Here is an 11,249-nt window from a genome sequence, read left to right on the forward strand (position 1 = left end):
GATATTTCACATCTGCACCTTTTGCTTGTTAACTGATAAATTATAACATACTTAAATTAGTGCATATATTTTTGTCAAAATCCGTCTCGTTCTGATTTTTAAAATAGAAAACAAGTGTTTGGGCACGACTTTTTTTAAATTGGAATCCTCAATGCTCTGTGGCTTTGTAGATGTTTTGGTGCGGGCGCCGCTGATGAGTCTTGTGTGGACGAGGCGCGCGTCTGAAAAAAAGAAGCTGCATCATTTGAAAAAGGAAATGCTATCATTATCAGAAGTTTATTGCTGATCAGAAATTTCAAGATTTTTCTCATTTGAATTGGATGAACGTGGTGAAACTAAATTTTCAATGTCATCCTTATTTTGTTCACTTTCAATTTCCCTTCAAATATCAGTGACGTGCTTTTAACATTCCTATTTCTTTTCCTTCTCTTTGTCCAGTATGACATTCTTGAAAACAACTTGAATGAAGAAAGTCTTTAAGATTGTCAGCAGTTCTATAATTTTTGACAAAATATTTTCCAAAACAAGTTTGTTTTTACATTAAAAATAAAATAAAAGATCATTATTTTCGTTATTTTGTGTGCCCAATTTAGCATCCCCCAATTGTCATAATTGAGTAATTTATGTGTATAGTTCAACATCTTTAACGCTTTCGTGTCTTTGATTTGCTGACCCTTTGTACATTTTACATTTTATAATTTAAATGATTGTTCATGATCATTAACAAAGTACAATAGGGCTAATAAAATTAATGGTACCAATTTTCTTGCACCAGATGCGCATTTTGACAATACATGTCTCTTCAGTGATGCTCGTAGCCAAAATATTTGAAATCCAAAGCTTACATAAAAGATAAAAAGCTATAATCCAAAGGGTTCAGAAAGTATAGCCAAATCCATGAAAGAAATCAGAGCTTTGCATGAAGGAGATAATTCCTTAATTTATAATAATTTCTAATATTTTGTAACAGCAAATTTTAATAACACAAACAATTCGTATTTACATGCCAGTACCAAAGCAACTGTGAGCAAATTTCTGAATTGTTGTCATCATTAAACAGCCTGATTGCTAACAGTGATCTGGAAAAAAAAGACTGCAGGGATGATTATTAATACAAACTATCCCAGGCTCAATCCAATATTTTCAGCTGCGAGACACATATTCTAAGAACTTGCCATCAAAAAAATGCAAAAACAGAAATTATGAACACCATGGGTCCAAATGACATTTTGATAGTTTTTTATTGGGCAATGAAGTTCCTCCCACGAAGGTACAGAGAAGACCAGAGCAATTGGTTTGCTAAACGAGGTTTAATTTATTGAATGTCCTTTTTTCACAATTCTGACTTAATGGTTGTGAACACCTGTGAACACCTGCACTCTTGCAAATGAATTAAAATGTTAGAAGCATGTTTATTGGGGATGGTAATGCACCTGCAAAGCCCATCGCCACAATATAAATGTGCCTGTCCCAAGTCAGGAGCCTGTGTTCTTCGATGTCATCTATATATATGGTCAGTACTGAATTTCTCTTTAAAATATAATCTTTTTGATCTAAACATGTGCCTTAATTTTCGGCAATGTCTAAACTCTGATTTTGTTCATTTAATAATAGTTCTTTGCATTTTTTTTCAAGCTCTACTTTTTCATGGTTGAATTCAGATATTCGACACTTTAAAGAAGCTACATTTTCTAACTCATTCTTAAAAATGGTTATTGTGTACGTCTTGTCATACTGGTATCTCCTTGACCCGTTGCGGTATTTTCCCTTCTAATCGTAAACTTTTGAAAAGAGGCAATGTATATTTCTCCAAACTCTATCACTTGTCAAAAACTGGAGAAATGTCAATTGAAAATTTATTATAGTAGTAAAAGACAATCCTGTATCTTCAGAGATGTTGAGCAATCTCAATAAAAATTTACTACTAAGTTGTAACGTTACTACTACAGATTTTGAATCTTCAGATTTTTTATTAACATGATATGGAGTCTGTTGAGATGTGAAGCCGGCAGAATTTTGTTTGAAACTTTTGTAGCGAAAATGGAGACAAAAAGTCAGACATTGTTAAAAAAAAAGTCAAAAGCAGCAAAGAGTGAAACATAACATGTGGTTTTTGGATAAAATAAATATATTTATTCATAATGTAAAGCTGTTTTTGAAGAGCTGATGACTATCTTCTCTACAGGAATCTTTTCGGCTGATACAGTTGAAGTGTGGATATCGGGCAAGAACAACTTCTTGAATGTAACAGTTGGTTGCACTTTGATTGAAAACTCTAGTATTAAACCCTGTCAATGAACATTGAGCTTTTTCTCCCAGTGGCAAAATAAAGGTAATTTGTTAAAGTCTGCTTTTACTACGCTCTTAGTCTTTAAACAGTTATTGGTTTAAATTTGTCTGAAAGGATAAAACTATCAGATTTTAAGTGAAGGTATACATTATGAATGGCTGAAGAAGAGTAATATCTTCTGAAAATGTATCTTTGAAGCTTAGAATCATGAATCATGAAACACGACTGCATAAATTGGTTTACATAGTGGTTACATCATCACTGCATGAAATGGTGCATTGAATTGCATATTAAATCCGTATAAAAGCTAATATAGTTTTCAAATTTTAAACAATTTGTAAATATATAATTTACACTACATTTACCTTTGATTTTATTTAACCAATGAATTCCTGAATTGGAACCTGAATTTATTTTTTTTAAAACTACAGGAAATGTCTTTAAATTTAAGGTGGTACCTTACACTACAGGGAGATAACTCTGTAAAATCAGATTAACGTTTTAATTACGTTGTGTTGTAGAGAGACCAAAAAGCTTCTCAATGGTCAAAATTGGTGTTTGTCAAACTACTATATAACCAGTGTAATTTCTCTGACAAAACTGTTGGTTCAAAATTTCTGAAATTTTAATATTTTTGTTAAATGGGTCACAGTAAATACTTTGTCAAATTGTTATGAAAATTAATTTAAAGCATACAATCAAGTCTTTAATTTTATGATTTAAACATTCCATTACAAATAAAATTTCACGTTTACAAATATATTGATCTATATAAATTTCTGATTTTCTAAATTTAATTTTGAAATTTTTGTTAACTTCTAAATAAATCATAATTTTACTGATTTGTAAGCCACAATAAATTGTAATATTGTTTCGATTTTAACCATTCTGCGTTGTTATTTTTTATTCGGTTTTTCGTTCGTTCGTGTGTTATTATTTTTTGCTATCTTTCATTGCTTTTACTTAAGAGGGGAGGGGACATGATGTTTCTACTTGAAGGCCGTACAGTAACTTATGGTTGTCAATTTCTGTTACATTTGGTCTCTTGTGAAGAGTTCTCATTGGCAACCGTACCTCATCTTCTTTTTTATATATAAAATGTATTACTGGTTTGATTTTGTACAGATTTATGAAGACGACATTTTGTATGTTGTTGAAAGTAACTTGATACAGCTGCGAAAACGAGTCTGGTCATGGTCTCATCATCAAGGTCGCTGTTACCTCAGTTTATAAAGTTTCTAGCCTCAAATTCGACCAATTTGACATTAATATCATGGCCTTACCAGCCCACCAGCCTTTGTAAGTATTCGTTACAGCTTCCCTTAACGTACAGGTCAAATAAAAGCTGCATTTTGTTAAACAAATTTATATTAATTTTAAAAAAAATACCGACACATAGGCCTCTGCAAAGCAATTTCATTAACCAGAAGACTAATGATTATGATCCTAAAATAGGTCTTCAAAGATGCGATTATAAACATTTTGATCAAACGAACCAGAATGAGCAATACGATCACCAAGTTACAACGATAATCGCCATCAAGATGCAAAACTGCACCATAGTGCCGGTACTTCACAAATCTGTTTTGCAATCTAAACATTTTGATTTATTTACTTGGGAAAGGAACTAACAATTCCGTAGACCTTTATACATGCAGAAAAAATAATGTAATGTATATATGATATTTTATGTGGTTCTACTTTATTCAATCACAGTAATATTAGTTATAAGTAAGTAGTGTTACATATTTTTATTCACTTTCTAATTTCAATAACACAGAATATAAGATGTATTTGCATGCAACACAATATCAAACAAATCAAAAACAAACTATATTATATACATTGGACAAAATGAAACTAAGTCTTTGTAAAAAAGTTAAAACATGGCTATAAAATTGAACTGACGTTTATCTGAAATGATTAATTATCTGTCGTGCAAATTGTCGTAAAAAATCCCCGTTGGTTCAAAACAGTAGAGTATGCCATTAAAAAAACATCTATTCCGATCACTTCGGCTTTTAGGGCACGATCTGATAGATATCTCTCCGATTGTCCTCTTTGATTTCAACCGTTTCCCCTAAGCATTAAGCATTCTGTAATATTTCCTGTCTAATCTTTGAATGAGCTGCGTAAATTCTGAAGATACCCGAGACAGAGGACGTGTGAAAAAAACTGAGTCATCCTCTGAACTCAGTGCCATACCTCGTAAAATTTCGTCCTTTTTCGGGGGGATTTACTGCAGAGCAATAAAAGAACTGGACAAACGTTTTTTTCCCCATATTTTCATTGAAAGATGTGTTACCTAATAGAAATTTGAATATTTGGAGAAAATTTGTACTTGCAAGTCATACATTCGCTTCTATTATGTTACAGAGGCTGATATAAGGCAATATGAGGATAGCATCCTACAGTTTTGCAAAGACTCTGAAGCTGAGTATGGCCAGGAAAGAGTTACCCAAAACCTGCATTTGCACTATCATTTGAGCGACTGTATAAGAGATTATGGTCCCGTGTATTCCTCTTGGCTTTTTAGCATCGAAAGATATAGTGGTCCCCTTGGATCACTGCCGAAATACAATCGATCGATTGAATTGCAGATGATGCGACGTTTTACTCGGGATTCATTTGTAAATTCTGGATTTGGTATATGTGATACTGGAGTCTGAGGATGTAATGGATGACTGAAAAAGAAGGAAAAATAACTAACAAACTTTTTTTATTTAAAATTGTGATGCAATGTAAATTGAGTGAGACAAGTCTGAAATAATCAAACAAATAGTTGTGATTTAATTTCACATTTGAAATACTTTTGATTAAATATCTGTAAAAAAATGAAGTATGTTAACTAAAATTGATCAAAACAACAAAAATAAAACTCAAATAAAATGCAATATTATTGTTATGACAACTTTAGGATTGTCAGTAGAAATACCCTCACAACGAACAGATCCCGATCTTATGGTTATTCGGCTATTCTGAACTAGTGGTCACTATTGAAATTACCTTTAAAATTGAGAATGGAAATGGGGAATGTGTCAAAGAGACAACAACCCGACCATATAAAAACAACAGCAGAAGGTCACCAACAGGTCTTCAATGTAGCGAGAAATTCCCGCACCCGGAGGCGTCCTTCAGCTGGCCCCTTAAAAAATATATACTAGTTAAGTGATAATGAACGCCATACTTATTTCCAAATTGTACACAAGAAACAAAAATTTAAAAAATACAAGACTAACAAAGGCCAGAGGCTCCTGACTTGGGACAGGCGCAAAAATGCGGCGGTGTTAAACATGTTTATGAGATCTCAACCCTCCCCCTTTACCTCTAGCCAATGTAGAAAAGTAAATGCATAACAATACGTACATTTAAAATTCAATTCAAGAGAAGTCCGAGTCTGATGTCAGAAGATGTAACCAAAGAAAATAAACAAAATGACAATAATACATAAATAACAACAGACTACCAGCAGTTAACTGACATGCCAGCTCCAGACTTCAGTTAAACTGATTGAAAGATTATGATTTCATCATATGAATATCAGGTACAATCCTTCCCGTTAGGGGTTTAGTATCATACCATCATAACATATATGAGAAGAACATAACCCGTTTCATGCCAACAACTGTTTTTGAATAAATGTGTTTAGTTCCGATGCAAAGACCATATAAGTGAATCAATATTAACGCCAAAATAAGCAATCTTTAATGACCTTTCAACAGTATCGTAACTATATATCTTCTTGATAAGTCTATTTAAAGGTTTTGTTAGTTTCTGGGGTGAATACTGACATTTTTGTGCTTTAAAAAGAATATTTCCATAAAAATTTGGATGTGAAATACCTGAACGTATAAGAAGTCTGCATGTTGAGCTATATTTACGAATGATGTCCTTATACCGATGATAAAATTTAGTAAATGTTTTGACTAGTTTGTGAGGTGTAATAATTTTTAAGTAGTACATAAATTTCTTTCGTTAAAATCTAAAACATTGTTACATACACGAGCGAATCGTACAAGTTGAGATATATAAACACCGTAAGATGGTGACAAGGGAACGTCACCATCTAAAAATGGATAATTAACAATAGGAAATGAAATATCAAGATCGAGAAAAGGGCAGTGGTCATTGTTAGTATTAGCCTTATTTAAAGTAAGTTCAACAGGATAAATTTCTTTAGTATACATACTGAAGTCGTCATTATTGAGAGCCAAAATATCATCCAAATATCTAAAAGTATTAAATTTGTTTACGAGATGTTGTTTCGATGGGTCTTTGCTGATTTTTGTTATAAATTGTAACTCATAACAATACAGACACAGATCCGCAATAAGTGGTGCACAGTTAGTCCCCATTGGAATTCCGATAACCTGACGATATACGGAATCTCCAAAGCGAACACAAATGTTATCTAGTAAAAATTCAAGGGCATATATAGTATCAAAGCATGTCCATATGACATAGTATTTTTGTTTATTGCTACTAAAAAAATGACCTAAAAGAATTTGAACATATATATTCACATTCTGACTTTTTAAATGCCCATTTAATAAGGTGGGTGAATTTTTTCTTAATGAGAATGTGAGGCAATGTGCATTGTTTGTTGTTTATGCCAAACTGAATGATACAAAATTATATTGGTTACTTGATTATAAACATTAAGATGCATATTTCCAATTTTTAATATACTAGAAGCCATCAGCCTTCCATTGCCCCCAACATCAAATCATTGATCCATCCCTGATTGCAACCAGGGGTATGTGATTGTAACAAACAACTCAATTACATCCAATCATGATGTGCAAACAGTTGCATAAATTCATTGAACAAGTGATAACAAAAATATACAGGTATACATGGAGTATTTGAACAGAATACTTTGTATTGCCTTACCCAAAAAAATGACAACATAATTTTACAAAATGTAGTTTAAGATGTCAGCAATATTCTGTCGTTAGAATTGAAAATAATTTATGTTTTGCTTCTTCCAATAAATTGGATCTTGAAACTTTTTCCTTTCCTCTGAAAAAAATAATAATATAGTGAACTTGTACCCTTGACTTTCACACAATTCGGACAGTGTATTATGCCATTCCACATCCCAGAAACATAGGTACATACAGTATATATAACAAAACAATATGATATATCCAGCAAAAGGTTTCTGACAGTGATTGTTGTAAAAAAAACCTTTCTCATCTCAAAATTAAATTAATTTTGATACCCTCCAATTTTGCCTTTACAAAAAAAATATTAGAATTTAAATTTGCTTCTGTTTGTGGTAGTATATTATAAAGAAAAAAATTGCTTCTGTAGGTGTCTGCTTGTAAAAAATACCACTTCTATTGGTGGTGGTGGAACAGAAAAAAACACTTCTCTACCATTGCCAAACTTGAAAAATATCACTTCTATGGGGGGTACCTTGAAATTTCAGGTGCCTTCCTTGGGGTTGAGCTATGTTTAAATGGAATAGCCCTTAGTCACCTCAGATATGATATTGACACATTTTAATCCAGAGTTACCTGTCACTCTAGCATGTCACGATATTTTGGACCTTTCGATAACATATTTCGTAGAGAAGTGTTATTAACAATGTTGAGGTCACCGGTAATAACGTGGCCAGCAGGATTATATGTGAATTGGGAATTAGCACAAGTGCAATCAGGAGGTTCAAACTTGAAGTCGTCAATATTGAGGTCCTGCAAAACGTGTTTATAAATGAATATTTTAGTTACAATAGGTTTGGTATGTGTATTAGAGATGATTGGTACAGACTGGTCGTTGAAATAAGGAGGTGTTTTCGACTGAACTAATTTATGATAAAGGATTCTCAGTGTGTAATTTTCAATTCTCAGTGAGAGTTTTTTGTTTTTATAGTCTCAGTACGTCTTTATGAATTTTCAGTGTGTAATTTATAATTCTCAGTGTGTTTTAAAGTTTTAAAATCTCAGTGTGCAATGGTTCAAACATAGTTTTGACGAGAATGGCTTGCCATATATGCAGATAGAGATAGGAATTTGTTTCTTTAAAATGTATGTCAAGGTCAAGAATGCCATGCGTTGTAAATGTTTGATCTTTAATTACATCAACAATTTAAGAACGACATTTAGTTGTTTGAGATTTCATTTCATTAGAGGCACTGACCAACGAAGTTAAAGGAACTAAGCAAATGCTAACTGCAACAAATACTGAAAAACCAAGTTTCCAAATGGAATCCAGCTCATTCAAGGTATGAATCAATCAATTTTCTATTTGCCTTAAACATTTTTAAGTATTAAGTTTTTTTAAAACAATCCACCTAAGCATACTACCACTAAAATATACATTTTTTTTTTCTTGTTTGAAATAGACTATTTTAATTAATTACACCTTATGTAATAATCCTGGATTTTGATCGGTTGATAGCCAGTGTATTTTTCACCAATATACTGTTATTAAATGAATTTCGCTTGTAACGTCACGATTATCAATGCGTTTTTGAAGATTAACGGATGTGATTGCGAACTTGATACATCCCGCACAGCCAAACGGACTTCCCACTTCGGCAAGCGTTTTACTGCCGGTCGGGAAAAGACAAAGTGACCATTTTTCTATACCCCAGTCGCCCTTGGGGAAAATAAAGAATTGGAAATAATGTCTAACATGATAACACTTTCATTTTATTGCTAAAAGTAAACAAAACAACATTCAAGTTTTGATTAGAATACATGTGTAGAATTTCACCTGTCAAACTGTTGATAAACATTTCCAATAAAACAGTGTAATATCCTAGTAGGAATAATGTATACTTCCTACCTCCTTTATAATAATAATGAATGAATTCCTACACATATATTTTAATCACTGTATTCTTGTAGTACATGCATCACAGTGAATTATCTGTTTCTATTCACATCGATTTATCATTGTTTATTCTCCTAGCAATTTTGAAGTAAAAATAGCACATGATTTGTGATGAATATTTTGGAATCAATCCTTCCTTTTTAGGGTTTATCCAGTTGACACCATAAAAGCTATGTATTACTTCTAATGTAAATATATAGGTCACTTTATCAGTTTGGATATATGCATTTTATCTGAAATATAATAATAATGAAAATTAACAATCATTGGTCATGATGCATTTAACTCACTGTAAACAAATCAACCACCATAATTTAACACGAGTTATGTACATTGTAGATGTTTCAAATACATTAGAATATTTTAACTAATATATAAATACACTATGATCATTATAACTTCTCCAAAGATTTGAACAATCACTACCAGGAATTCATCCTGTTAACAAAACTTGTGAACTCAGGACCTAAGAAAATACATGTATAATGAAACTGTTTGTAAAATCTACTAATTTGCAGCTGTAAATTATGAAAAGTATTGATTGTTTTGAAGTTTCTTAAAAAAAAATAGCTGATCATATTTTACAAAAGTGTCATTGTAATCTGATAGGTAGATACATTATGACAGCAAATAGCATGAGCTTGAAGTTATATAATTTAAGGTATCTAAAGATGGTGACAGAGTTGCATCTGCTGCTGTTTTCAGGGACAGAGCTGCAACTCTTCGTTTGCCATCTGATGCATCAATCTCAACTGCTGAAGCAGAAGCAATAACTTTGGCTTTGAAATTTATTGCTTCTTCAGATAAATCCAAATTTATTATATGTTCTGATTCACTTTCATGCTTACAAGCTATACAAAATACTAAAATTAAAAACCCAACAATTCTCAAAATTTTATATGTAATGAGGAATTTAAAAATTCTTCTGAAAGAAATAATATTTCTATGGGTTCCGAGTCATGTTGGAATCCTTGGAAACACAGCTGTAGACCTTGAGGCAAAGTATGCTCTGGGTGATCCTTTATCTAACTGTGATATACAATATACTGATTTTAAATCTAATATTATATATGTAGAATATGTTTTTAATATATTGAAAAAGGAATTGAGTAAAAAAGATGATAATAAATTAAATGGAATTAAACCTAATTAAATACAACCTCATCGTCTGACGGGATGTCTTCTACAACTTCTGCTCCTTCTTCGACCTGTCCTACTTTTAAAGCTGAAGAATAATTGCAAAATAAACATATTTAGCAATCTTAAACATCATATGAAATAGGCACGCCACGCAATTCATTTTAGTCAATGACAACATTGCTTTCACAAATATTAAAACATTTGAATTCTTGTACAACAAGGACTATATTTCAACGCTTAATGGTGAAAGATCTTTTCTAAAAAAAAAACAGATACTGTTTCAATTATTTTTAATTGTAAATATCTTTTCTCCACTCTTAACATAATCCTTTAATACAAATCTATATCTGTTATAACATTATATTTGAAACTATATGCATTGAGATTGTTTTGAAATTTGTTATCATATTTTACACTATATGTCTGTGCGGTGAATGGACTAATATCGTTGAGTAAATGTTTCCTTCAGATGCACGCAAAATATTTAGAATTTGGAACAATAATAATCATAACATAGTTCAAATACGATTACTTATCAATTCAGTATTTTTCTTCTAACAATTGATTCAGATTGATCCATGACAACAAAAACTCTTATACTCAATTAGTTCGCTTAAAATTTAAACTGAGATGTCATGGCCAAAATACACAATTAAAATAATAATAAATATATTTGTTTATTGTCATACCTTCTTCACAACGTAGATTGTCAAAAGATCCTTGTAGACCTTGTAGCATTTCTTGTTTCCCGTTTGCAGACGAACTTGTCCTCTGGTACAGCCCGGATGATTTACTATCTTCCTTGTCTGATCTTCTGGCATGTCTAGTAGTTTTGATATCTCAGATGGCCTTATAGCAATATAGTCTGGCATCACTCTTGTTGTCTGAAGCCTGAAAACATTAATAACATTCAATTTATATAGGAACCGACTTTTAATTGACAACGGTACATGTGGTGCATATGTGATCTTTTTCT

This window comes from Mytilus galloprovincialis, chromosome 11 (genome assembly GCF_965363235.1).
Source record: "Mytilus galloprovincialis chromosome 11, xbMytGall1.hap1.1, whole genome shotgun sequence".
In the NCBI taxonomy this organism is placed as follows: domain Eukaryota; kingdom Metazoa; phylum Mollusca; class Bivalvia; order Mytilida; family Mytilidae; genus Mytilus; species Mytilus galloprovincialis.